Here is a 26,093-nt window from a genome sequence, read left to right as displayed (position 1 = left end):
AAGTTAGAGGTTTTTTTAAAAAAAGGTAACCAAAGTAGGCAGGTTTTATTCAGGCAGACATTCAGTTTATAAACTTCGTAACATATCCCCCCTCAAGCAGAACCTGAATAAAAGTAACAAAAGCACTAACCTTGCTATCCTAACCCCCCTGATCTTTTTCCAGTCTTCCAGATTCTTCTCAGCCAGAGCAACTGCCCCAGCCAAAACCACTGTCAGCAACTGCTGATGAAGAGCCATTAGTGGAAGAATTCCAAATGGGCTCAGCAAATCCATCACAGGGTATTAGGGAGAAGAGGTTTGTGGCCCTTATGTAGGAATTTACTGGACTGCTGGTGGGTTCACAATGTTGCTAGGATTTACACAGGACTGAAAGTACTACTGCCACCATGTGTGAAGCTTTACATTTGCATATTTGTGGTAGTCACATTTATACCCTCACACATGCATAATACATGGTACTGCCACCTCATGCCAACAGTACCTCCATGCAATTCTGCTTGGTTTGTGAACTCACTGGCAGCTTAGCAGTTACTCTCCAGGAATTGCATATGAATTACCAAACACCTGAACTAGACCAGAAATATGCATTCCAATAAATCTCTGCAAATTCGGTTTATGGCCAGAAGGGTATTTTTACCACAATGCAGATTCTTTAATCATTCTCTGCAGTCTAAACACTTTTGTAAGGTGAAGGAAAGGGGAGGGGGGGATACAGCTTGGCTGTGCTAGTGCTCTGCTGTCCATTCGTAACCTTTCAAAGGAATCATCTATTCATCAAAAGCTATTCATGAAAGCAACACACAAAAATGCCATTTTGAATTGATGTTTTGAAAAATACAGATTACCATCAAAAGTGCAAAAGGGCAGCAGGGGCTTAATCAAATAAGAAAGATCTCCAATTGTGCACTCCACACATATGATAAGTCATTTCATATTGTTCATGATATTTTATTCTGGGTGGCCGCAGTGATACAAGCATATTTAATTCTCTGTTTTTGAGCCATTTGTGTGATGATAATTTTCATACTGTAATGAAAATAAACATAAGAAAATTAAAGAGAAACTAAAATAAGACTGTCTTGCCTACTAAGAACTTCTCCCAGGAGCTCAACAGTGAATTCTCCCTTACAGTATAAGATTTGCTGCTGCAGACTTTGTAAAATAAAGCACAGAGGTTAGAACATTTGAACAAATGAATTTTATGTTTCCGGATGTAACTCTTATGTTAAAAAAGTCACTGCTCTGGATTTCTTTTTCCTAAAGGATGTTTCTCAGAATAGCTTCACTTGGGTTCCTACTTTATGCCACTGTTACCACAAAGATTGCTAGATGACCAGGAAAAAACAAATCCTGTCTCTTTAATAGGGAATGGGCCACAAGCAAATGAAGGTTTTCAGGGAATAGAGGTAAATAACATCCCATAATAATAGCTTCAGATCAAACTGATGTTAAAAGGTCAACTTGAGAAATCAGTTTTTAAAAAATCTGCAAATTTAGCATGGCACAAACCATTTGCCTTTTGAGCTCTTCTTGAATGCTGAAGATCAATACTCCAAAACATAAGGATACACTGGATACACAATGCACATATTGTATTTTGTATTTATGTTGGAAGCTGTCCCAAGTTTGTAAGGGGAAGTGCAGCCTACAAATAAAATTAAACAAATAAACAAAGAACATTTACAGTTCAATCCAGAGCTGTCAGGTGGGCAGGGATGGTGCCACTTGAGTGGCACTCCACCCACTCCAAAGATTAAAAATAATTTTTAGAAAAGTCCTACCTGAAACTCCTTTGTAGGAGAGAATAGAGATACAGTGAAAAATCACTAAGGATGGCCCTGTCCCCTGGAATGTGTAGCTCTGGGCAGTGTGGGTGTGCTGACAGGGTGCTGGGTGCCACAGTTGGGCGTCCCAGGGCCCTACTGTGGCTGGGTGCCAGTGGGTTTAAGTCCCCTAGAGAGGGCAAATCTGCTGGCATAAGCCTGCACTACCTTCAGAGGGGATTTGTTCCGCCTCCCTGGATTGCACTGCCTGAATACAATCACTGAGAACAGAGTTTCCAATATAAATCTAGTACATAGGCTGCTACTCAAAACTATATACTTGTGATCCGTGCTCAGGGGTCCTCAGTCTTGAAACTTTTGGCACTTTTTAAAGTAAGAATTTTTATTTATTTTACACACCTAAATAACACATACATAGAAAGATAAAGAAAATATCCTGATCTAGTCCCCACTCCCCTATAATAATAATAATAAATGAAAAGAAAAAAAGCGCATACACAAGCACCTACACATATATATGGTGACTTCCAGCTACCTCACTAAGGATTCAAGCATAAATCTAACTCCGTGCTTATAATCAATATCTACATTTTTTCACTTTTAGTCCTCCTTATAAAGTTGTCTTAATCCAATACACTGTTTTCATTGAAGTCTCGAATCCTGCCAGAAAATTGTCCATATTCTTGCCTCTTATAACTGCTGTCAGCCTTGCTATTTCTGCATACTCTGTGACTTTCAAGTTTCAGTTTTGTTTTGTTGGAATTTTGTTGTCCCTCCATTTGTATGCATGTAAAATCCTTGCTGCAGTTGTCATATACATAAAAAGTGTTCTATATTGATCAGAAATACTTTCCCCCATCAACCTCAACAGAAATGCCTTAGTTTTTTTTTCAATTGTTATTTTCAAAATCTTTTGCATTTCTTTAAAAATCATATCCCAAAACAACTGAAACTTTTTTGGCCCTTTTGATAAAGGTAGTGGGCACTACCTAAAAAAGCCTGCCATGGCAGGGTCTGGCTAACCACAGAATAACTGCTATAGGAACATTTCCTTTGCAAAATCAGCACATTCTGCAGCAAGTAATGATATTTTTCTCTCCTCCACCACTCCTTCTCCCCAGATTTGGACAAATATGGTGCCTTCTGGAGAAGGAATCAAACTACAGTCCTCAATGTGGGCACATCTTGAAAGCACCAATTCAGTGCTGGATTGTACCTTTAAGACCCAAAATAGACAGCATTATTCGAAGAATAATCTCTTCTTCTCATATTGTCTAGCTAGCTTGTCAGTTAAGATTTGCCCCACAAGCCCTGCTCCTTGTGCTTCAGAGGTGAAATGGGTGACAACCAGAGACAATGCTTTTTCAGTGGAATGCCTTCTCCCTTGAGACTCACTTGACACCAATTGTATAGTCAATTGGACACAAGGCTTTTCATTAAAGGTGGTTAAAATATTTTTAGTTAGTAGTATGGTCTGCTTTTAGCTTGCAGACTGCTTTTTGAATATTTTAAGACTGGTCAGTATTTTTATGCTGTTTTTATTCCCATGTTTTTGTTTGTAATACTGATAATTTATATTCTATATTAGTATTTTATTTGTGCACTGCCTCAAGAAAAATCTCTGTAGATGTGGTATGTATATTCTCTAAAATAAATAAGCTAGGGATGACCATTCCAAAGTATGCTTTATGCTTCTCAGTTATTTATAATTATTTATTCACTCATTACATATATATTGTGCCTTTTCCCATTATGGAATGCAAAGATATAAATCTGATTCTCCTGTTCAAGCCCTGACTAGTCCCAGAACTGTACAACTTCAGCAGTACCACTGTCCATCAACCTTACCCTGAGACACAGGCCCCTTCCGCACACGCAAAATAATGCATTTTCAAACCACTTTCACAACTGTTTGCAAGTGGATTTTGCTATTCCACACAGCTTCAAAGAGCACTGAAAGCAGTTTGAAAGTGCATTATTCTGCATGTGCGGAATGAGCCTCACATTTGCAAAAGCAGCCACGAATGCAGAAGTCAAAGCAAATGTGCAGACCAGCTGTTTGTACAACTGAAAGTCCACTTTGTGTCTGTCATTCATGCTGTCGTATCACAAACCAGGGCTGTCTGGTTTATGAGCTAAGGTTTAAGAGCTAAGATTAGGCCAGTGGGGCAGAATGGTAAGGTGCCATACTGCAGTCAACTCTGTGCTCACAACCTGAGTTCAAGCCTGACAGAAGTCCATTTCAGGTAGCCGGCTCAAGGATGACTCAGCCTTCCATCCTTCCAAGGTTGGTAAAATGAGTACCCAGCTTACTGAGGGTAAATCTCTGATGACTGGGGAAGGTAATGGCAAATCACTCCGTCTGTTTAGATTAATGGTTTGCACTTTGCTCTAAAGAATTAAGAGAAAAATGGAAGAGCAGGAGTTGCACATGAGCAGAGAGACTCATTGAAATATTGCCAAACCATGGGCTGGTCAGGTCTGAACTTTCATAGATGTGAGATACTATATGTATGGTCTGCATATATTATCCCTCAAATCCATTCTCAGCCATATGACCGAATGAAAAAAGTATCAGTCAACGAAGCAAGATTATATACATCAGGAACCTGATCAATTACAAATTTGATCTTATCTTGATCTGATCCAGTAATCTAATCATTTTGGATTTTTTATAATCAATGAAAGCAGTGATTCTGAACTGCAATGTGACTTCAACTGCAATGACAGCATCTTGTGAGTGAATTGCTGAGTGGAATGCAGGGGCTTTGCAGCACATTATCACACAAAGTGATGGAACCAACAGACGAGTCCAATCTTTGGAAAAAATCTGCTGGCTGCACAATGTTATTAGTACTTGCTGCTGCAGCAGTATCAGCAAACTAGCTAACAATTACTTCTGAATGTGCATAACTGGAGCATCTCCATAATATTCAGTTATTGAGCACATTCAAAAAAGATATGCAGAAAATGTAAATAGGTCTGTTTCTTTATGCCCTGGTATTTCTCAATCCCTGACATCTCTGGTTAAAAGGATAAGGTGAAAGGTGATGTCAAAGGCTTTTACCTGAGATGCCGGAGAGCCGCTGCCAGTCTGAGTAGATAATACTGACCTTGACGAACCACTGGTCTGATTCAGAATAAGGCACCTTCATGTGTTCATGCGAGAGAAGATTTCTTTGCAATCCATATTTCCTAGGAATTATGCATAAAAAATGTGTGATTTTCTCAGAGTTAAAATACATGAGATACACATGAGATATACTGCGGTTCCATGATAGAACTCCAGATAAAGAACAGCCACAAGAGGAAGCAATTTGAGTTAGGGCTGTACTTCCTTTTAACAAAAGCACCCTGCTCCATAGGTAAGCCCCAGTAGGGTAAGGTGGCAGGGCTATCTTACACAACCACGCATAGGAATAAAAATGTAGTACATGAGATAAGTACACATAAGAAGAGAAGAAGAAGAGAAGAGTTTGGAGTTCTCTCCTGTAGGAGACTCAAAGGGGCTTACAATCTCCTTGCCCTTCCCCCTCACAACAAACACCCTGTGAGGTGGGTGGGGCTGAGAGAGCTCTGAAAAGCTGTGACTAGCCCAAGGTCACTCAGCTGGCGTGTGTGGGAGTGCACAAGCTAATCTGAATTCTTCAGATAAGCCTCCACAATTTAAGCGTCAGAGCTGGGAATCAAACCCGGTTCCTCCAGATCAGAGTGTACCTGCTCTTAGCCACCGCTCTTAGCCACTACGCCACTGCTGCTCCCATAAGCATGAAGTGACTGTGATACATATTAGTATGGTATGGTATGGTATGTATGTATTTATTTATTGACAACAAATCACAACATACATAGATTAGCATGGGGTCCCTGTGCTTGTGGGGCCACGGGCAACTTCTTAGCATGCCCATGTGTTAAAATGGCCGGGGGGGGGGGCAGGTACAATACACATCAGACTTATAAATTATTATTATGTGTAGGATCCTAAAGCAGTACAGCAGGACCATTTTCAATTACAGAAATGGCAGGGAAGAAAGTAGAAAAATGTTAACTAGCTCCCTTTCCCAGATTTTATCCAGACTGGACACCTACCCACCCACCCACCCCATACAGCTGTGTTTTAGGTTTGAATCGTAATTCCAGAGTTCTAGTCACAGGATTACAACATGGGACATAATAGGTAATCAGCAGTAGGTTTTTTAAATAAAGGACTTTTTGTTCTAGAGAGCCAATATGGTGTAGGGGTTCAAAGCAGTGGACTCTAATCTGAAAAAATGGGTTTAATTCCTCACTCTTCCACATGAGTGTCGGACTCTAATCTGGTAAACTAGATTTGTTTCCTCTGCTCCTACATATGTTGGAAAAATTATCCAGACAAATGATTGGTCTAAATCAGGGGTCCCCAAACTACGGCCTGGGGGCCAAATGTGGCCCCCTGAAGGCATTTATCCGGCCCGCCAGGCATGGCGGCGATGGCTCCATTCATGTGCAGTGGGGGCTCGAGGGAGAGGAGGAACCGGCCCCAACAGCCGTTGATTGCAGTTACATGATGGCACCCCCAAATCTCCATGAATTTTCTGACCCAGAGTTGGAAACCTTACATGTGGCAATGCCTGCTCCGCCTTTCCCTCTCGGCTACTCCATGTGTTGCTCTCAGGCTTTCTGTTCCGCCTCACTCCCATTGGCATCAGCCAAGCTGGCGAATCGCTCGCTGGCTGCTAGGGAGGAAAGAACCCAGGAAGATACCTGATCCTGGGTTAGATGGAATGCTTCATTGGGAAAGTTCTGCTTTTTTTTTTTTACAGGGGAAGGTATTCCACAGCCTCCCCAACAATATTTGGAGCCCACCCTGTACTTGGCATACTTTGGTCACTGTTCTAAAAATAGACCATGACAGAAAGGCTGAAAGAAAGGTGAATTTGTCCAAACATTTTACAATCATTTGTGCATAGGAATTTGTTCATAGTTTTTTTTAGTCCGGCCCTCCAACAGTCTGAGGGACAGTGAACTGGCCCCCTGTTTAAAAAGTTTGGGGACCCCTGGTCTAAATGAAGCCAAACTCTTTTTTTGCAAACAGAAAGTTTGGGGGAAACACACAGAAAACTATGTACATGTCCCCCCAAATAAGACAAAGAAGATTACTTTAAAATCCCCCTCCTTCTGCCTTGATACAGTGGCAGATTTTGATTGGTAGTTCATAACTAGACAGGTAATTGACCAAAATACTAGACATTTGATTGTACTGTCTAAAACAAAGACCGCTCTTGGCAATCAGACCTACTTCGGTTTTGAATAAACAAAGGATGGCTGTAACAAGTAACAACACAAGCCTTTATTGGCATATAAAACGGGACAAAGATGACTGTAACTCTTATCTTGTCTGGTCTGGTAAACCAGATATACTGAAACATATGTTAGCAGTAACTTTTCTGTTAACCCTGACCTATGAACCCCTGCCTTGCTGGCTTACAATCTAAAATTCCTGGCTTTCCTGTCTTACAGTCTAATACAGACACCATCACGTATTGTATTCTGAAATAGACATTGCTACCTGGCTTTCCAGTTTTTATAAATTAAATCAACAGATATTAATTTGTCTTACAAAGAAGCACAAACATAATTTGTCTCACAATTCCACAATTATTCCACATACATGAAGCCTGCTGGGTGACCTTGGGCTGATCACAATTCTCTCTGAACTCTCTCAGCTCACCTACCTCTCAAGATGTCTATTGTAGGGAGAAGAAGAGAAAGGGAGTTTGTAAGCCACTTTGAGAGACTCCTTATGGTTGAGAATAGTGGGGAATAAATTGAAACTTTTCTTCTTCTCTTCTTCTACTCAGTTCAACATAAATCAAAAAGGCATTTTCATTTGTGCAACTGGGTGCAGGGTAGAATCTGGGTGCAACTGGGTGCAGGGTAGAATGCATCATATCCGCCCACCCCCCCCACCCCCATCTGACTAACATCTCTCATAAATTTCAAAACAAGGCATTTTACATTGGTGGGATTCTATAGCACTCTCAATGCAGTTGTACATAACTGGATTTGCATGAGAGACACTATTAATTTTTTGGCAATGCAGTTCAGCAGCCCTGCTCCCCAACAATTGCACATAGATAGAATTCTTAATACCCATCAATAGCTTAACCAGCCAAGATCTTCCTTCCCTACAAAGTTAGTATTTATTTAATCAAACGCTGAATATGAGGATAAAGGAAATGGAATCTTATGCCAAAGTGCTTTAACATCTAAAATGGCTCACTGTTCAATTAAATACTCACCCATATCATGTCTAATTACTGCAGCGATTAAGTAGTAAGGACTATGGTCCCACAGGGACTTCAGTTCTGAAAAAAAAATAACATGCCATGTGTTAACAAGTTCCTCTTTCCTTGTAAATTATTACGGAATTTTGACTTCCTGTGGCTCTTTTAACCTCTCTTTACAAAGATACATGTTTCATTTGCAAAGCAGCAAAGGAGGTGTCATTTCCCCAACTTTGAAGATGTACGTCTCTATTGCTCTACCTTCCACTACCATTTCAATTTGTTATGTGTGTCTGTGTGAGAAGAAACAAAAAGAAAATGTCTGATGCATTTGCATACTTTTGGTGGAAAGAGGGAGGTGTTTGCCTCATTCTGACTGAAGAACAAACTGGGGGGGAATGAAGGTTAGATGAAAGCAAAGATACCTTCACTCAGCAAGGAGCTGACCTAACAAACAGCCAGTAATTAAAGCAACTTTAGTTTAAAACCTCAGTCCTAAGAGACGCCCTGGCAAAGCTCATTTGAAAATACTACTTTCAAAAATATTTTTTTCAGTATTTAACTATGAGATCAAGATATTCCCTGGTTCTAAATGGGAGGGGAAAGCCTGAGGTTTAGAATCAAGAGCTTGCTTTGAAATCCATTTGCAGGTTATGTTTAAACTTCCTGTTTTGCTGGATCAAACTGCAAGATCAGTGGATGCTGTATAAGATATGATGCATGTAATGATACAACACCAGTTATTATGTTTGATTTTCCCAGTGGATGTCCTTTAGGGGAATTCTGTCCTTCATCTGCTCCATCAAGAATCTTTTAAAAAATCAAATTCTAACCTGTTCTTATGAGTAGACCCTCACATGAAAAGTGTTTTTCCCCATAGCTTATTTTGAAGATTCTGTCCTTGCATCAATTCTAATCACAGAGAAAATCTGCCACAAAATAAACTAAATCAAAGAGCAAATGGGTTTTTGTGCTGCATTATGGGTCAGGAAGTGCTTTATTGCACCATGGTAAAATATTGCTTATTTGTTTGTTTGATTTTTTATTTCTCTGCCCTCCCCAGGCTTACCTCGACATAGGAAATCCATTGACTTTTGTCCAGAAGATCTTGGCGTCTCCAGTCTCAAATGTTCAGTTCTTGAGCAAGGAATCAAATGGGCTATAGCTGGACAACTCCAAGCTTTCCTGGATGTGGCAAACTGTTTAGATCCTCTGCAGTCTGGGTTTAGGTTTTGGTTATAAAATTGAAACAGCCTTGGCGGATGAATGGCACCAGGTGATGGACAGAGGAAGTAGGACTCTATTGATTCTTCTGGATCATTCAGCAGCTTTTAGAACCATTGATCATGCTATTCTTCTGAACCACCTATCTAGACTGGGATGAGGAAGCATTGTTCTGTGGTGGTTCCAGTCTTACCTAGGGATAGGTTTCAGAAGGTGATGCTGAGGGACTGCTGCTCAGCCCTTTGGCCAGTGGGATGCCCGAGGGTTCCATCATGTTGCTGTGCTCTTCAACTTGAAACCTCTGAGTAAAGTAATCCAAAGATTTGGGTTGGGTTGTCACCAATATGCAGATGGCAGTCACTGTAATCATACTTCTAGCGGATTCTGGAGAGACTGTAGAAATCCTGAACTAGTGCCTGGAGGACGTTTTGGACTGGATGAGGGATAATGAACTGAAGCTTACTCCCAACAAGATGAAAGTGCTACTGGTGATTTACAGTGTCACTTTATCTAAATGGGGTTGCATGAAGGAACAGGTTGAGGGTGCTCTTGAACTCAGGCCTACTGCTGGATAAACAGGCAGTTGTGGACAAGAAAGCCTTTAACCACCTTCAACTGTTGGGCCAGCTTCATCATTTCTGATTTCAGCTTCATCATTTCTTCACCGTTTCTGGGGTGCGAGGTACTGTCCTTCAGTGGATTGCCTTACCTCGCGTTTCATCAGGGACCCGGACCAGCAAATTAATGGTCGCGGGGACTCAGCCTCCTGAATTACTCCAGTGTGGTGTACCTCAGGGGCTGTTCTTTATCTATATCGACCCTTGCTCGAGTTGGTATGGAGCTTTGGGCTGACCTGTAATAATGCTGATGACACTCGAAGCTCATTCTGTTGATATGGAGGAACCAGTCGCCAGCCTGTAATCTCCAGCATTGTTTGGGTAATGGCTGGTTGGTTGAAGGAAGCAGAGCCAGGTTAAAGCTGAATCCATCGAAGGCCGAATCTGGCTGGGCGGAAGGAGGGGTTAGGGGATTTCCAGCGGCGATTATTGGGGGGGACTACATTGGCACCCGGCCTCCTCGATCTCTGTAGCCTGGGGGGTCCACCTGGATTTCTGACTCTTTCAATGGGTAGGTGGCCCATGTAACCGGAGTTAACTTTCATCTCAGCGGGCCGATGGCTGGCCCCTTCCTCTCCCAAGCGGATCTGGCTACTGCTTGATCCATGCGCTTGATCACCTCAGACTAGCTATTGCAACTTCTACGCGGGCCTTCCCTTGTATGGCTGATTCGAATTAAAACTGGTCAAATTCTGGCGGCCATGCTCACAGGAGGTGCCGCCGAAGTCCTCCTTCCCTGCGCCGCCTGCGCACTGGTTACCGGTTAGTCCGAAGATCATCTTCCAGATGTTAGTAATGACCCGCCTGCGACCCGCAAACCTCCGTACCTATATGGAACCGTCTTGCCCCATATATGTCCCAAATCACGACCTTTCGTTCAGCGGGGCCAATCTATGGCCTGGCCTCAATGGCGAAGCTATTACCTCCACCGAAGACCAGGCGCTTTACAGCTCTGGCCCACCTAATGGAACACTCTACCTCCAATATCGCCCTGCAGGATCTTAATGATTTCGCCGGGGCCTGCAAGACTGGTACCGGGCCTTTAAAATCTGGCCGTGCTGAACATCTGTGGACCCTGCTGTCTCTCTTCTCTTCTCTTCTTCCCCTCTTCCGTTAGAGGATGTATTAATATTCCATCGATGATATATCTGATGTTAGAGCGTACCATTTTAGCGGGTTGGTTTAAGAGTATAGAAACCGTTATTTAATGATTATTATTTTATTGTGCTCTACCATATCTATCTGTTTGTTCTACGCCCTGAGCCCACATGAGGAGAATTGGTTATAAATATAATAAATCATCATCATCATCATCATCATCATCATCATCATCATCATCATCATCATCATCATCATCATCATTGGCTGCAGGTTTAAAGGTTACGCCAACTGTGATGCCTCAGGGGTTGGAGGGCAGCATAAGATAATGTCTCCCTCATCCCTCTTTTGAGAAGCTGCACAGGAGAGTAAAGTTTTAAAAAAACAGCAGGGGCGATACTAAGTTACTCGGTGCTGTTTGCCATGTACAAAATGATGTTTTTAAAAAATCTCGCTCATTGAGCGAGTTTCAAAAACAGCATTTCCACCTGTTACCGGGCGGTAGAATAGTGCTGCCTTGTTATTTTAGGCAGCGAAGCCGTATTGTCGTCAATGCCCGGATGGTGTTTTACATGCCTGGGGCACTGTTTTTTGGCCAATGCGGTGGGCCCGACTGTGGGCCTTCACATGCAAATAATGCATTTCAAACCACTTTCACAACTGTTTGCAAGTCGATTTTGCTATTCCTTTTAACTTCAAAAGAGCACTGAAAGCAGTTTGAGAGATTATTTATTCTGCGTAATATAGCGGAATGAATTTCTTCAAACCTTTTCTGGTATTACAAATAAAGGACATAAAAAAGAAGCTTGCAGTCTTTACATAAGACCTGTTTTCCTTTTCCCATTCGTAGTACCATTCAGACAATGATTGGAATAATGGAAACAATCTGGGTTGCTTTTGTACCTTTGCACAGAGATGCTTCTCTTTTTAAAAAAATTTCCTGCAACTCATATGTAGCTCTTCAAGCAGACAGAAATGAACCCCTGTAGCCATGCTGATTGTCCCACAGTACAATCAGCTGCACCTGCATAGCTACACATGTGCAACACACAAAGAAAGGACCTCCCTTGCTTAATGGCGATAATGAATGTGTTGCTGCAGATCAGTCAGACTCACTGCCTCAAGGAGAAAATGTGCTTGGGGGGTTTTGTACCCTGTCGGGGTGCTCAGAGAATCTGCCCACAACCTGCTGGGTGACCTGCACAAAATGGTGGGTGGACGGATTCTCCCTGACAGTGGATGGCATGGAACTGAACAGGTGGAAGGGAAATAAAACGTCTCCTGCCTACTGTGTTTGTGCAGGAGTGCATCCAACTCAGGATTGTGCAGAAGGATCACTGATTTAGCAATCTTCAAAAATTCCGGGTTGAGAGGAATGAAACAGGTCAAACTCATTTTGGGAACGAGGACTTTATAATGCTTGGTACCTCAAACAGTTTATATAGCATCCTACTCTTGTTATGTTGGGCTTGTACAGAATCCATCTATGCTATGTGGACAAAAAAAGTGAAAATGATTATTTTTAGAACATCTGCAAGATGTTTTATTTTTGCTGTGCAGAAAAAGCCATAGAGGCATGAGGATATGTTGTTCCCCTATCATTTCCTACCACTGAGATCTTTACATTGGCTGGGGTCCATTTTAAAACGAAATGACCAGGAAAGCCCCTGTATATTTTCAACCCTTGGAATTAAACTTCATTTATTTCTGGCAAATTTTCTTCTATCTGTGCTTGACCAACTTGATTTACAAATATCCACTATAGGGAAGCCAGTGGACTTACTCCAGAATGAATGAATGAATGAATGAATGAATGAATGAATAAGATAATGAATGAATGAATGAATGAATGAATGTTATAGAATGAATGAATAGATAATATGAATATGGAATGAATGAATGAATAAAATGCTAAACAATTAAGGATAAAGGCACAGGAAAGGTATATGAGTTTTTCCTTTTTTTAAACCTCCATTAAAATCATCATCTCATCCTTACTTTATAGTGAAACAGCAATGTGATTAGCTCTAGTATATTTCACAGAAGCATGCAGTGAAGAATTTTCAAGTGGGCAAAGTTCCATACTAACCAACAGGACAAGAAATGTATGGTTTTCCTTTGTCAGGTTCAATTACTTGTAGACAGCCCGAAACATATTTAGCCTTCAAAGCTACTAGTCAGTGGCAAACCTTTTGAGACCGAGTGCCCAAATTGCAACCCAAACCCATTTATTTATCACAAAAGTGCCAACGGTTGTAGCTCCCTGCTTCCTCCGCCCACCTGCTTGAGGCAGGAGCCTGCCACCCTCCAGCAAGGTGATGCGCCTGATGCAGTACCTCTTGGCATCTCCTGCCTCCTCTCGCCCCCCAGCGCCAGGCCCGTAGCCAGGTCCTCCCACCTGCTCACTGTGAGATTTTTGCATGCGTCGTGGGCAGTGGCCCAGGCCAGCCCGGCTATTATTGTGTGGGGGGGGGTGATCCGCAAATGTGTGTGTGTGCCCACAGGGAGGGCTCCTAGTGCTACCTCTGGCACCTGTGCCATAGGTTCACCATAACTGTACTAGTCTCTCTGCCTACCTTGACTCTGAGCAAGTACCATGGAAGGCCAAGTGTTTGGCCCTGGTCTGTTTATTAACATGGTTAGAGAATTACTTTTGTGTGCTTTTGCATGTAGTCTATCATCACATAGCTGTAATAGTAAAGAGTCAAAACAAATCACAAATTCTATAGCTTCTTGAAATAAATTGACACCTGACAACATCTCTGAATCCCTGTTTATTCTCAAGCAACAAACCTAAAATGAGATGATGAGAGTACAGGACAGGCTGTTTATGCCATCTTCTTATTTCAGAAATGTGCATAGACTAAACAAACTTACCTTTGTGAAAGATTAACATTACCTGCTAAAGAAAAATAGGTTGGAAGAGAATGCCTAAGCGTGCCCTCTGGTGGTAACATCAATAATTAGGCATAACATGCTGAAAGCAGTACAATAGTAATGATTATGCTTTTGTTTGGAGGGAGAAATCTGTTTTTTAGCTACCAGAATTCTTTCACTCTGTTTTTAGCCTTTATAATGCATTTTGGAAAGCAATGCATTAGCCAAAAAAGAGTCACAGGCTAAAATCTCTTCTCCCTAAACGTTCTGAATGTCACATAGAAGGTGTCATGTACCCCAAACATTAAAAAAACCCACATTTTTTTCTTCCAAACTTAATCATTTCAATGTAAAAAAAGAAGTTGACTTTCTTCTGATATATATAAAAAGATGTTATCCTTTATTTTCCCATCTGATCCATGAATAATTTATAATCTGGTATATATTTATCTTAACAAATTGTAATTACTCCTAGTTGACAGCATTGAACCAGCAGCAGAACTACTTAGAGAGAACTTAATGAGATTTTTTTTTTAAAAAAAAAAAGAGTTTTTGACATATGAAAAGGAGGAGAAAAACCAGCAAGTGAATTTGGCAGACCAGAAATCTTATCACTTAGTTCAATTCCATTTATATTATCAGGAGAACTATCCAAAATATGAATATTGTATGATTTTGAAAAGTGTTTCTCCTACTTGAATTCCTCCCCACTAAATATAGTTCAGTGTTATCTAAGTCTGTTCCTACACTTGTGGCCCAATCCTATGAGTCAGCTTAGCAATAAGTAAGGCTACAGGATTGGTCATAAAAACTGGTGCATCCAAATAACTGTTAGGATTTTACAAGTGCACTTGCATCTCTGCCTGATTATTTACTCAGCTAATTCACTGCAATACCAACAGTAACACTGTGCAATGAAGTGAAGCAAAAGAGTCTATATAATTTTGCTTGCAGTAGATTAAAGGGGACCAATTGTACTTTACAACGAATGCTGAGCTATTACATATTCCTTGAAGTCTAAAAACTATTCTGATAACTGTGTATTGTGAGAAACTGTGTAACTGATTATTAATTTTGACTCTAAACATGCATAAAGAAGATTAAAGATTTATACAATCTGAAGAAAAGTCAGAATAAACTTTGGGTCTCTGATCATGTCTAATTAGTTTTATTCTGAAAAACTGGTTGGATTTTTTTGTTTTAATCCTCACAGAGACGAAAGGGGCAAGAAAGGGCAACTAAAGAGTTAAAAGATCCCTGTAGAGATCAAAAAGGAAATCAGTCACAATAACAACATTAACATTCTTTCACTTTTTTATAAATCCATGAGCAGAAACAGGAATCCCAAGGGTGCTTTTCCTATGATGGGGCACCATACTTGTAACTTCAACTTATACGTAACAGACAGGAACCCACAAAGGCTTACCTGAGAGAAAGAAATCCCGGTAAATACCGGTGGCCATTTCAGGACTTTACGCTCCGCTGGTATATGTGGGGACATACATTGGTGCTGGAATTAAACAGGATTATGGGGAATCCCCTTGTTCAGTGGCTGAAATCTGAAACTATGTGGCTAAAGAACAGTCAGAAGATGGCACAAATGAAGTAGGAATGCTGTAAGGGTATCCCACAAACATGTTTGACAGAGACACACCAACTTTGAAGGTGTCAGTCAAACATGAGCCGATCACACAGCCTGTTTAGTTTGTGCTGTCAGGCTACTTTGCATCAGGTTTTTGCAAACATGAGCAAAGGTGCTGCCAATTCAAACCGATTGACAACCATTGGTATGATTAGGGACTGCTTAGATGAACATCAAAGGGTCAGATTTTATTAAAACACTTCATTTATTTATGACTGATCTATGTAAATTACAACTTATTAAAATATCTGGCCGTTTCTGCGAATTAAATGTGACCTGGAGACGATAAGCGTCCAAGGCCAATACCATTAATGAAGTATACCTCCTTCCACCGCGCCGGCCTGAAGCGGCGTTCCCCAAGCTTCAGCTCTTTTGAAAGCCGTGCGGTAGCTGCGAGCAAGCGGCAGCTTCAGCGCTCCACCGGCACTTACCTTGTCCCGGGCCTCGGCGTCGCGAGGAACTTATAGGGAACCATACCCTGTGCAGCTGGAGCAGTAGCGCAGGGCCAAGTAATCCCCAGACTGGCGGCGTGCGAGGAGGCTATTGCCAAGGTTTATGCTGCCATATATAGATTGACGAGGCGCCCGATTATCTCGATGGCGCCAGCTACCCTGTATTTCCGCAGGACCGTCATCTTGTGGCGGACAGTCAAGCGTCGTCAGGTGTCGGAAGCGCCGACCGGCCGTTCGCCTTTGTCGCGGAAGCGGCCTCTGATAGTTGCCACAAAGTAGACAGGTTACACAGAAAAAATGGGGTGGGGTGGGGGGGGGGCAAACAATCAGGCTGACTGTGAACACTCCTGTGTAGCCATCGATGCTGTCATGCAAGGTCAGGAAGGAATACAGTGAAGTTACCTGCCAAGCAGCCATAAACAGGGTGATGAACAGTCAAGCCAGTCACTGAAAAATCAGCTCCCTGTTCATGGCTGGTGAAATGAAAAGTACACCTGCAGCTACTCTCCTACCACCACCATACAAAAACCTTCTTGAAAAGGGTGTTGAAGCTTCTTTAGCGAAAACATATGGAAACATGCAGAACTTTGAAGAGGACTTTTTAATAACGCATAAACATTGAGGAGTTCCAGAGATTTGTTATCCTTCATCTAGTCTAACTTATATCTACATTTGCTGGCAACAATTCATATCTCTTAGGCTCATTCCGCACATGCAGAATAATGCACTTTCAAACTGCTTTCAATGCTTTTTTTGAAGCTTAATGCTTGAATATCCACTTACAGAAACAGTTGTGAAAGTGGTTTGAAAATGCATTATTTTGCGTGTGCGGAAGGGGCCTTAGATATAGGGAAAGTATCACTGGTTATTTATCATTTGAGGGCCCTCACCTGGAAGGTTCTGGCTAGCCCAATCTTGTCAGATTTTGGCTATTAAGCAGGGTCACCCCTGGTTAGTATTTGTATGGGAGACCACAAACGAATTCAAGTTGATTGCATCTAGGAGGCAGCAATGACAAACCACATCTGAACATCTCATGAAAAACCCACAGGTTGCCAGAAAGTCAGATGGGACTTGACAACAAAATATAATAGTTCAAAGGTGTTGTAATTTAAAGCCGCGCAAAGGACTTATTTTTTGTTTCTGAAAAGAAAACAGCAAAACTGTGACACAAAATCTAAGCAAACTTCTGGAAGCGTTTTAATTTTATTTATTCATTTGCATGCGCTCTACTCTTCTAGCTACACCGATTAATTCCTGTTGTTATTACCTTGAGAACTTTCGAAATGCATTTGTGGGCAGGAAATGATTCTGCTGGCTGCAGTCTCTCAGATTAAGCTGTTGGCCTTTGCTACGATGTTAAGCAATGTCCTTCATGGTATTGCAATTCACTTAAAAATAGATTATTGCCAAACTGCTTGTACAGATTGAAATTTTCACGACATGCTTCCTGCTGGCTTAACATTTTGTTATATCCTGTAGCTTGAATATTTGCAAGACATATTTGCAATGTGGCACCGCTTCTTTCAAAAGATTAGAAACCCCTCAAGTCCTGGGAGACTTGTGTCAGCATCTGATTTCATGCACAAGATAATCTTTAAATATTAATACAGAGCAAGGTCATGCTCCCTTTGACCCCCAAATTGGAGTTACTAAATCATGATCTGGCAGTAAAAAATTCAGGCCACATAACTTTGTTTAAGGCAGAAAAATCTAAATTCAAATTAAACTAAATTGACTACAGCATGTAGGCTCAGAAAATATTCTGAACCTTCCAAAACACCAACTGGAGAAGGCTCTTCCAAGGTTAAAATCTAATTTTAGGGAGTACCCTACGAAAGTATTAAACAGAAAAAGTCCATGCCCATCGCTGTATTGATCCAGAGACAGGATGTAGATGGGTTTCCATAGATGCTGCAGATGTAGCTGCATGTCCCTGTCCACATAATCTGAATCTGTCCACATAATCTGAATCTAACTGGATGTTGGATGTTTGTCAGTGCAAATTAGACACAAATTAGAAGATGATTCAGCACTTATTAGGTTTGGGTAATGGTTTGCATATATAGATGGATTGGCCCTGTGTCTAAGAACATGGCTTATTTAGACATGCACCAAGCTGCCTAATACTGAATCAAACCGTTCATCTATCAAGAACAGTATTATCTATCTTCTCCAGGGTGGAACTTCACATCATCTACTACCAAACCCTATTTCTAAAGATGCCTGCAAATGCTCTACCATAGAGCAGGTGAATAGGTTCTTTGTGTAACACAAGGGCTTCTATTTAAGAGCGGTGTAGAATTTATATGAGATTGGACCTCCTCCCAGATTTTTTTTTTTGAGAGGGTACTAGCATTATTATTGTTGCTGCATTGCGGAAATAATACGAGGCAGTACTAGCCTCTCTCACAATAGAAAATAATACATTGTTTAATATTTGAGTGAAACAATGTATGTAAAATAATTAGAACGCACAAAATTACTAGTACATTCAAGCTCCCTAAATGTGGTATATGACTATGCCTTGTTTCTGAACTCTAACTGTACAGATGCTATTTTGAAGGGCTCACAAACTTCTGAATCATTCGATTTATAATATCCTATTACTTGATGGTCCAGAATCTACAGATTTGTAGAAATCTGTGTCATACTTGTACCAAGTAGACTGAATCTTTCCATTCTCTTCTAAGGTTGTTTTGCCACCCTGTCCCCCAGGAAGACTTTTCACATAGAAGTATCCAAATAACATGCAATTCAAAACAAACAAACCCACAATCAAGACACTGAGGTGATTTCAGGCACAGCCAATCACCTCTTCCAAAGCCTCTATTTCAAGCCTTTGCATACTTCAACTTTCCAGTCTCTATCTCCTGCTCTGCTGTACATTCAGTTTTGAAAAATGTCCTTTTGCTCCTCCGATAGTTTTCTTGTACTTCCATTGTACTTCCGTGATGCAAAGGAGAACACTGCTTTGGCAGCTGCTTCACTTTTCTAGGATCAGTTTAGCATGGAGAGTTCCCTTGCTGATCACCTTGTCTCGCCTGAAGCAGGCACCGTAGGGAGGGCTATTGAAGAGTGCTACCATGGATTTTTAATGATATTTGGCTAAGATCCTTTGTGCACATCCCTTTCATCTGCAGTTGTTTGGACACAATATATGTAATGAGGCTTTAAAAATAGATTCTCATCCGATGAGAGATAAAGCTAGTTTTGATAAAATGAAGTAGATGAAGCGGTTTAGGGTAGGGATCATCAACTTTTATGGCATTTCCAATGAAATAAGAATTATCGTCATATTTGAAATATACCCCTTCTGATCAGAAATTCAGTCCCTTTGTTGAAGGTGACCTTCTGCTTTAAGAGTACAGTGTCTGAAGTTAGGCATCAATCTGACCACAGTCATAGTTTTTCAGATGTTGCCTTTCAATAGCAAATAACAAAGCCAGAGATTGAATGAAATGCACCCGCCTTAAAAGGAGAGAGTTAGGCCCTTTCTGCACGGGCCAATAAACATAGGTAAAGGACAGGATAAAACCTGGGTTTGGGGAGAACATCACATGGATCCCTCACCTGAAGCAAGTCCGTCCCGGATCCCCACCCACTGGCCCTGGGTTTTACAAGAATTGCGATTTCTGTGATTCTTTTGTTTTAACGTGCTTTGCAGTCATGGTCAGCTGTGAACCGCTATATGCGACTGTGGGGTTTTCTTGTTTCCCTCCCAGCTCCCATTTGCAGAGCCACATAGGCACTGCTGGTTTCAACAAGGCTTTGGGGGAGCATGGGTGCCTGCCTGTGTGACTGTGCATTGGAGGGAGGTAAGTTTTTAAAAGGTTTTTTTAACCACCTCCATGCAAAGGTGCACCCCCAGCTGATTCACTGGTGGTCCACGGGGCAGGCAGCCATGCTAATGGCCCGGGGCTATGCCAGGCTCATTTATCCTGGCTGCAATCTGGTCTAAATTTGCTGTGCGGAAAGGGCCTTGGTGTCTCTGCTCTATCTTTCACCAAGAGGGAGGTGGTAAAAGGGAGCTGTGGTAGCAGCTCTTGGCCTTAATTTGTGTCAGAGCTCAGCCACCCTATTTTCTCCATCTGTTTTCAATGCCAAAGTTTGATTCTAAAACATATCATCTATGAATTGAACATGCACCTAATCAGGTGAAGCATGTCTTTCCCTCACCAATGAGAAATTATAGAGACTCCCCACACATCAAGGGTTATGGAAAAGGCTCTTCTCACATCTTTTGCTACAACAGGTAAGAGAAACTGATTACACAACTCTGTAGTAATGGATGGTTGCTTTTTACTAATATAACAGTTTCCCAGAAAAAAAGATTTGCAAATAGTAAGTTCAAATACAAAAATCAAACCAAACTTTTTTTAAAAAAATAAGGCACTATAAGAACTCCTTCCAAAGATGACAAGAGCTAACGAGATCTTCCAACTTAAATCTTCAGAAGGAGCAGAAGAGCTTAGAAAGATGTATAAATTATCATCAGTTTGGCTACGGCCAGAAAAAGCTACAAATGCCCCCTTGGATCTGAACATCTAATTCAGTAAAAGGTTGCTGTGTGAGAACAACAGAATGGCTGAAACTGAAAAAATGATCAGCCTGATTTTAAATATCCCACTAAAAATACCCTGTAAATCTTTTTTGTTTCCCAAGAGAGCAATGTGACAGGATCTCTTTAGGCAAACTAGTGAAATGTACAAGTTACCAACAGGTGGCGGACAGAATTATTTAACAAGTCCTGCACTGAGTTCTCTAGGCTAAAAAGAACAGAAAACACATCAAGGAAAAAAAGAGAGCTGTCTAAAGTTTCAGTCAATATTTACCTCTTGGGTTAATAAACTTTGATCCTGACCTTCAGCAAAAGTCAATATCTGCTGATTATTATATGTACACATCTTCTGCACCTTTTTATTTGCCCAGGCCCATCATATAATGAATCAACAGGTTTCAGCAGCAACTTCACCTTAATTTCAAAAGTCTGACTTGAACAATCATTCTTCACAGAAATAGCAAGCAAAGCAGCAGCAAACCAGGCACAGGAAGAAGTATTCCTAATTTTACTGGGCAAGGAGTTCAGGGTGGAGATGCCTTTATAGTGACGAATGCACAGCAACAAGAAACAACAGTGAACCAGAGAAAATATGTTATCAGTGGAGAGATGGGGGGATCCTATTTATTTATTGAATTGATACCCCCACCTTTCTTTCCAGTGGGGATCCAAAGTGGCTTAACATCACTCCCCTCTCCTCCATCCTATCCTTATAACAACTCTGTGATGTAGAAAGTGTGTAGGCTGAGAGCATGTGAATGACCCAAGGTCACACAGTAAAATTCTATGGCACAAGTGGGGATTCAAACCCAGGTCTCCCATAAACTAGTACACTACAAAAGACAAGATGTGCTTGGTCTAGAAAGGTAAATTAGATTCAAGCATTTATGCTTCGATATAGGCTCAATCTACTACAAAGGTCTCCGTGACAGGAGATGCTCAAGACAGCGTAGAGATTCTTTTGAGAAGTTCCAACTCATATCACAGGTGAGCTTTTTGATGGTTTGTTCCTTTCTTTTAGATATTTTTGTACCTTGAGTGAACAGCAATGCCTTATGCTGGAATATTGGTGAATGTCACATGTCATATTTTTTAATATCATGTGGTCATGTTGAGCATAGAGCCAAGTTAAAAAAATAACACCGGCAACATTGTTTACACCACCCAAGGAAATTAAAGCATCATGCCCCCTGTAAAGAAGTAGAAATGTCAAGAAGCACATTGTTCACTCCGCAAACTAATTTTCTTTGTCACTGAGACTTCCTGAAACAGTTCAAGTTCCAAACATCAGGTAGAAATTAAAAGGCTGAAATAACCATTAAGTGTTCCTATTGCAGAAACATTCTCAATATGTACCTAATGATAGAACTAACTATATATTATCAATTTGCAGAATATTAATTATCTTGTTTTCATACCATGCCTGAGAACTCTACTAAAATCAGAACTATTTTGTAATTTTTAAAAATGGAGTTCTTTGTTTGTTTGTTTAAATACTTCCACCCCACCTTTCTCCAAGGACTCAAAGTGCATCATTCAATGCCAACAGATAGCAAAAGCAACAAACTTTTCCAAAGATATCTGGCCTGACTTTTTCAACCTTCCCAATGTTATCATTGTAATCTACATAGATAGAGCCACAACACAATAAATTGCCAGACTGTGACAGAATTGGAGATTTATTAGCTTTTTAGGCAAGACACAATTTCATCAGGTATACCTGTTCATGGACACCTGTACCTAGACTAGCTATTATGCTTACATACTAATGTCTCCATACTGGCTATATGGTCAACACCCTGAAAAAGTATCTCCTGTACTCAGTGGATGACTGAATCTAAGCAAGGGATGTTGTATGAAGGAAAAAGTCAAATCTTGGGCTCTCTGAGATGGCTGAAGCAACAAATAGAGGGAAGAGGTATACAGTAAGTGGTAAAGATCTTAGAGTAAAAGGATTGAAATCGTATACAGGGACTATTCAATTCCATGAGACTATTGTCATTGGTTTCTATAATGTTGCCTCAGACCTCTGAGCAGTAGGTTATACTGTTCATTCAAATTGCCTGTGGATTGCACTGATATCATTATGGCAATATTGGAGATTAATTATTTGTATATTGCATGGAATTAAGTGTTCCCAAATATTTTGTTCCCTGACACTTTAAAGTTGTAGTGGAAGAACGCACTAGCCAAGAACTAAAACCACAGAAGCAAAGCAAAATTCAGTTACCGAGGAAATGGGGTGTACAGTGAGTTTTTAACTCCAGTGGAGAAGCACACGAGGGTGCAGGAGAAAGCTAGTTAAGATTTCCTGTAGAGATACATATCTGAAGGCAAATTTCATGTTGTCCCCTAATGCTGCTTTTACAGTTCTAAAATGTCATGATGGTAGGGTTTGTTTGTTTTTTAAAAAAATATATGTTTAGGAGAAGACTCAAATACTGGGTTTTTTGGTTAAAAAATAAAATAATCTGCTTTTGATGCAAAAGACAGCAGAAAACCACACATGATGATTTGCTGCCCCATCCAAACCCGGAGGCAGCAAGAAGTGGCACCACTGCAGCACTGCCCCACTGGCAGTGCAGGCACTCGAGAAAACCTCAAAACTCATCCGCCACCAAAAAGACCCATAGGAGTTAAAAGACATATGTTACCAAAAGGGTGGCACACATCCAAGGGCCAGTGAACTGCGCTAAACCATGGGAGGGAGCTGACTAACATTGATCCACCACAGTTTATTTGAAATGAAGATATGAGCCAAGTATAAAGAAAGTTACCCATACCAATGTATATGAGCAGGGATAAGATCTAGCATGCAGAGTCATCATCTGTAAATGAACAGGACAGAGGTTTTAGGCCCACAGTTGTTTTGAGGGAGCATAGGGGGAGAGATGGTCTTGCAGATATGATGGTCCGAGGCCATGAAGGGTTTCGTTTATGATAGCCAATGCCCCAAATTGAGCTCGGTAACTGAAGGGTAACCATTAGAGAGAATGCAGAGTGGAAGTAATACCATGCTTCATTTAATACCATGCTTCATTTAACTCCAAAGGAAGGAAGGGAGGGAGGGAGGGAGGGAGGGAGGGAGGGAGGGAGGGAGGGAGGGAGGGGGGAAGGAGGTGCGGGGAAGTCTTGGCCGCGATCCCCCCCAAGTGCAACTTCATGTCCGTCGCTAGTGCAGCTGGGCTGCCATCTATCCCGCCCAAGCCAACAATGGCAAGTTGCACTTGGGACATGGCGAGGGTGCCTCCTTCCCCACCCCTCCTTCCTTCCTTCCTCCCTCCCTCCGGCGGCTTTTCCCCTCCTTCCCAGGCGCCAGACGAGGGAGCTGCAGTACAAGGGACGAAAGAGCCTCATGCGGCTCCAGAGCTGCGGGTTGCCGACCCCTAACCTATATTGATCCAAACAGGTGCCAATATCTGCTTATTACTTACCTTCTTTTAAATGTTTCTGTGCCCTGGCTTCCATGACAAGCAAAAGAAAATAATTTATTTCAACTCTGTTTATTTCCCCCTTTTAAAAGTATGCTTCTTTCATATATACAGACAGTAATCCAGGATAATAAACAAAACTTATTCCAAAACAAAAATAACTTGTACCCCCACCCCCAATTTTCATAATGACTAATAAGAAGGACTTAGCTTTTCCTCACAGTTTCATTAAGAGCTCAATATTCAATACTCTTGCCTGCATAAACAGAAGCAGATCAACATGTTCCACTTGTGTTAAATAGAAGAGACAGTTTGCAGCTGAAGACACTTAAATAACAGACTGATAAAAATTCTGAAAATTCATCTTCAGGCTTGTTAGTGGCATTTTGTCAGTCATTTAATATAAACGTTAAAATGCCCTGACAAAGACAAGACAAGGCTCTATCACAATATAAAGACCCTTGTTCCATTTCTGGGGCCACAACTAACTTCCTCACAAAGATATAAAATATATGGAGAACTTTTTTCCATAACTTGTACTATATCATATTATTTATTTATTTACAGAATTTATATTCTGAATTTTTGCTCAAACAGACCCAACCTAGCAGCTAACAATTGAAAATAGAAAATTTTAAAACAATCATAAAACCAATCTAATATAAGTAAAATGCTTATATTAAAAAAAATAAAACACAGGCTCAGTAATTTAAAAACATAGGGCAGGAAGAAGGGCTTGTTGAGGGAACACCTGATGAAACAAACAAAGTCTTCACCTGCCAGCAAAAGGCAGAGCCAGAAAGGGACACGTGAATATTCTTGGAATGGGTGTTCCACCATTTTGGTACTATGATCTGGAAGGCACTTACTTAGATTGCAACCCACCTAACCTAAGAAGGTGAAAGCACCCAAAACATGGCCTCAGATCATGTACATTCATATAGGAGTAAAAAGTCCTTAAGGTATGCTGGTCCCAAATTGTAAGGCTTTGAAGTCAACACCAGCACCACTGGCTGGCTATCCTAAGACCCATAGTTGTCCATGAAATCTTGAGAAACTCCTAAAAAGGTAGTCTTGGGAGTAGTCTCCCAAAAAGGTAGTTGCTGTTTTACAAGACAACCAGAATAGGGGTTCTTATCACCACCCACCCAGCTCCGGCAATCCCGGTACTGGGTACATAGGCTCAAAACCAGAAGTGTCCTGGATGGGGAACTTTGCTAGGGGACAGAGCGCCAATGCCCCTCAGCAACATACGCAAAGCATCCCTGTCTGGCCTATGATGATGTATCCAAAACTACAGAAAATGTGCTGCACTAATAGCTGCCTAAAAAGTAATATGTTTATTATAACATGTGATAATACTGGGCTACTGATGAACAGCAGCAGACATTGCAATGAGACATCCCACTGAATGCCTAGATCCACCTTCAAACTGAACCCCTGCTGAGCTCATGCACAGTGCATTTATGCAGTGATATGTTGCTATTATAATAATCCAAAATTTGAAAAAATGTGACTGCCAAGTAAAACAGAGTGTTCCTGGCAAAAGATCACAGTAGTGACAGTTGGTTTGAGCTGGGAGGGGGGTCCAGGAAAATGATGGCCCAAAAGTCTTCCAACATTGATTGTTGTGGCATTTTGGGATGGAAGGAGAGGGGATGGTTGGAATAAAGGCTGCAGGAACAACAAGTGATGAAGAAGTGTAGGTGCACATGCACAAACATTTGAAATTCCTAACACTGCCCAGCTGCATTGGAGCAAATACAAAAAAAAGGAACTCTCCCCTAGTAGACATTGCACATGACCACAGACCTACGGCAACCACAATGCCTGCCCTGGACCTGATATGGTGGAAGCGGTGGGGGGTGGGCAGGAAGGACAGTCCACAAAAAGGGGCAGCATGCTGTGGATCAAAGATCACAAAGCGAACACTGCTCACAATCGCAATAAGAGCTATATATATAATAGGCCACAGTGATACATGTTAGTTCAGCCACTTTAGTTCATATTGCATGAAAGTTCCAACAATAAATTGTTTGAAATGGTGTTTCAAACTTCTCTTCCTTTCTGCCCATGTTTTAATTTAAAGGCTCTTTTTAAAAGGTACTGGAATCCATGAAAGACCCATAGTTGTCCATGAA

This window comes from Sphaerodactylus townsendi, linkage group LG05 (genome assembly GCF_021028975.2).
Source record: "Sphaerodactylus townsendi isolate TG3544 linkage group LG05, MPM_Stown_v2.3, whole genome shotgun sequence".
NCBI lineage: Eukaryota > Metazoa > Chordata > Lepidosauria > Squamata > Sphaerodactylidae > Sphaerodactylus > Sphaerodactylus townsendi.
This window is presented reverse-complemented; position numbering follows the sequence as displayed.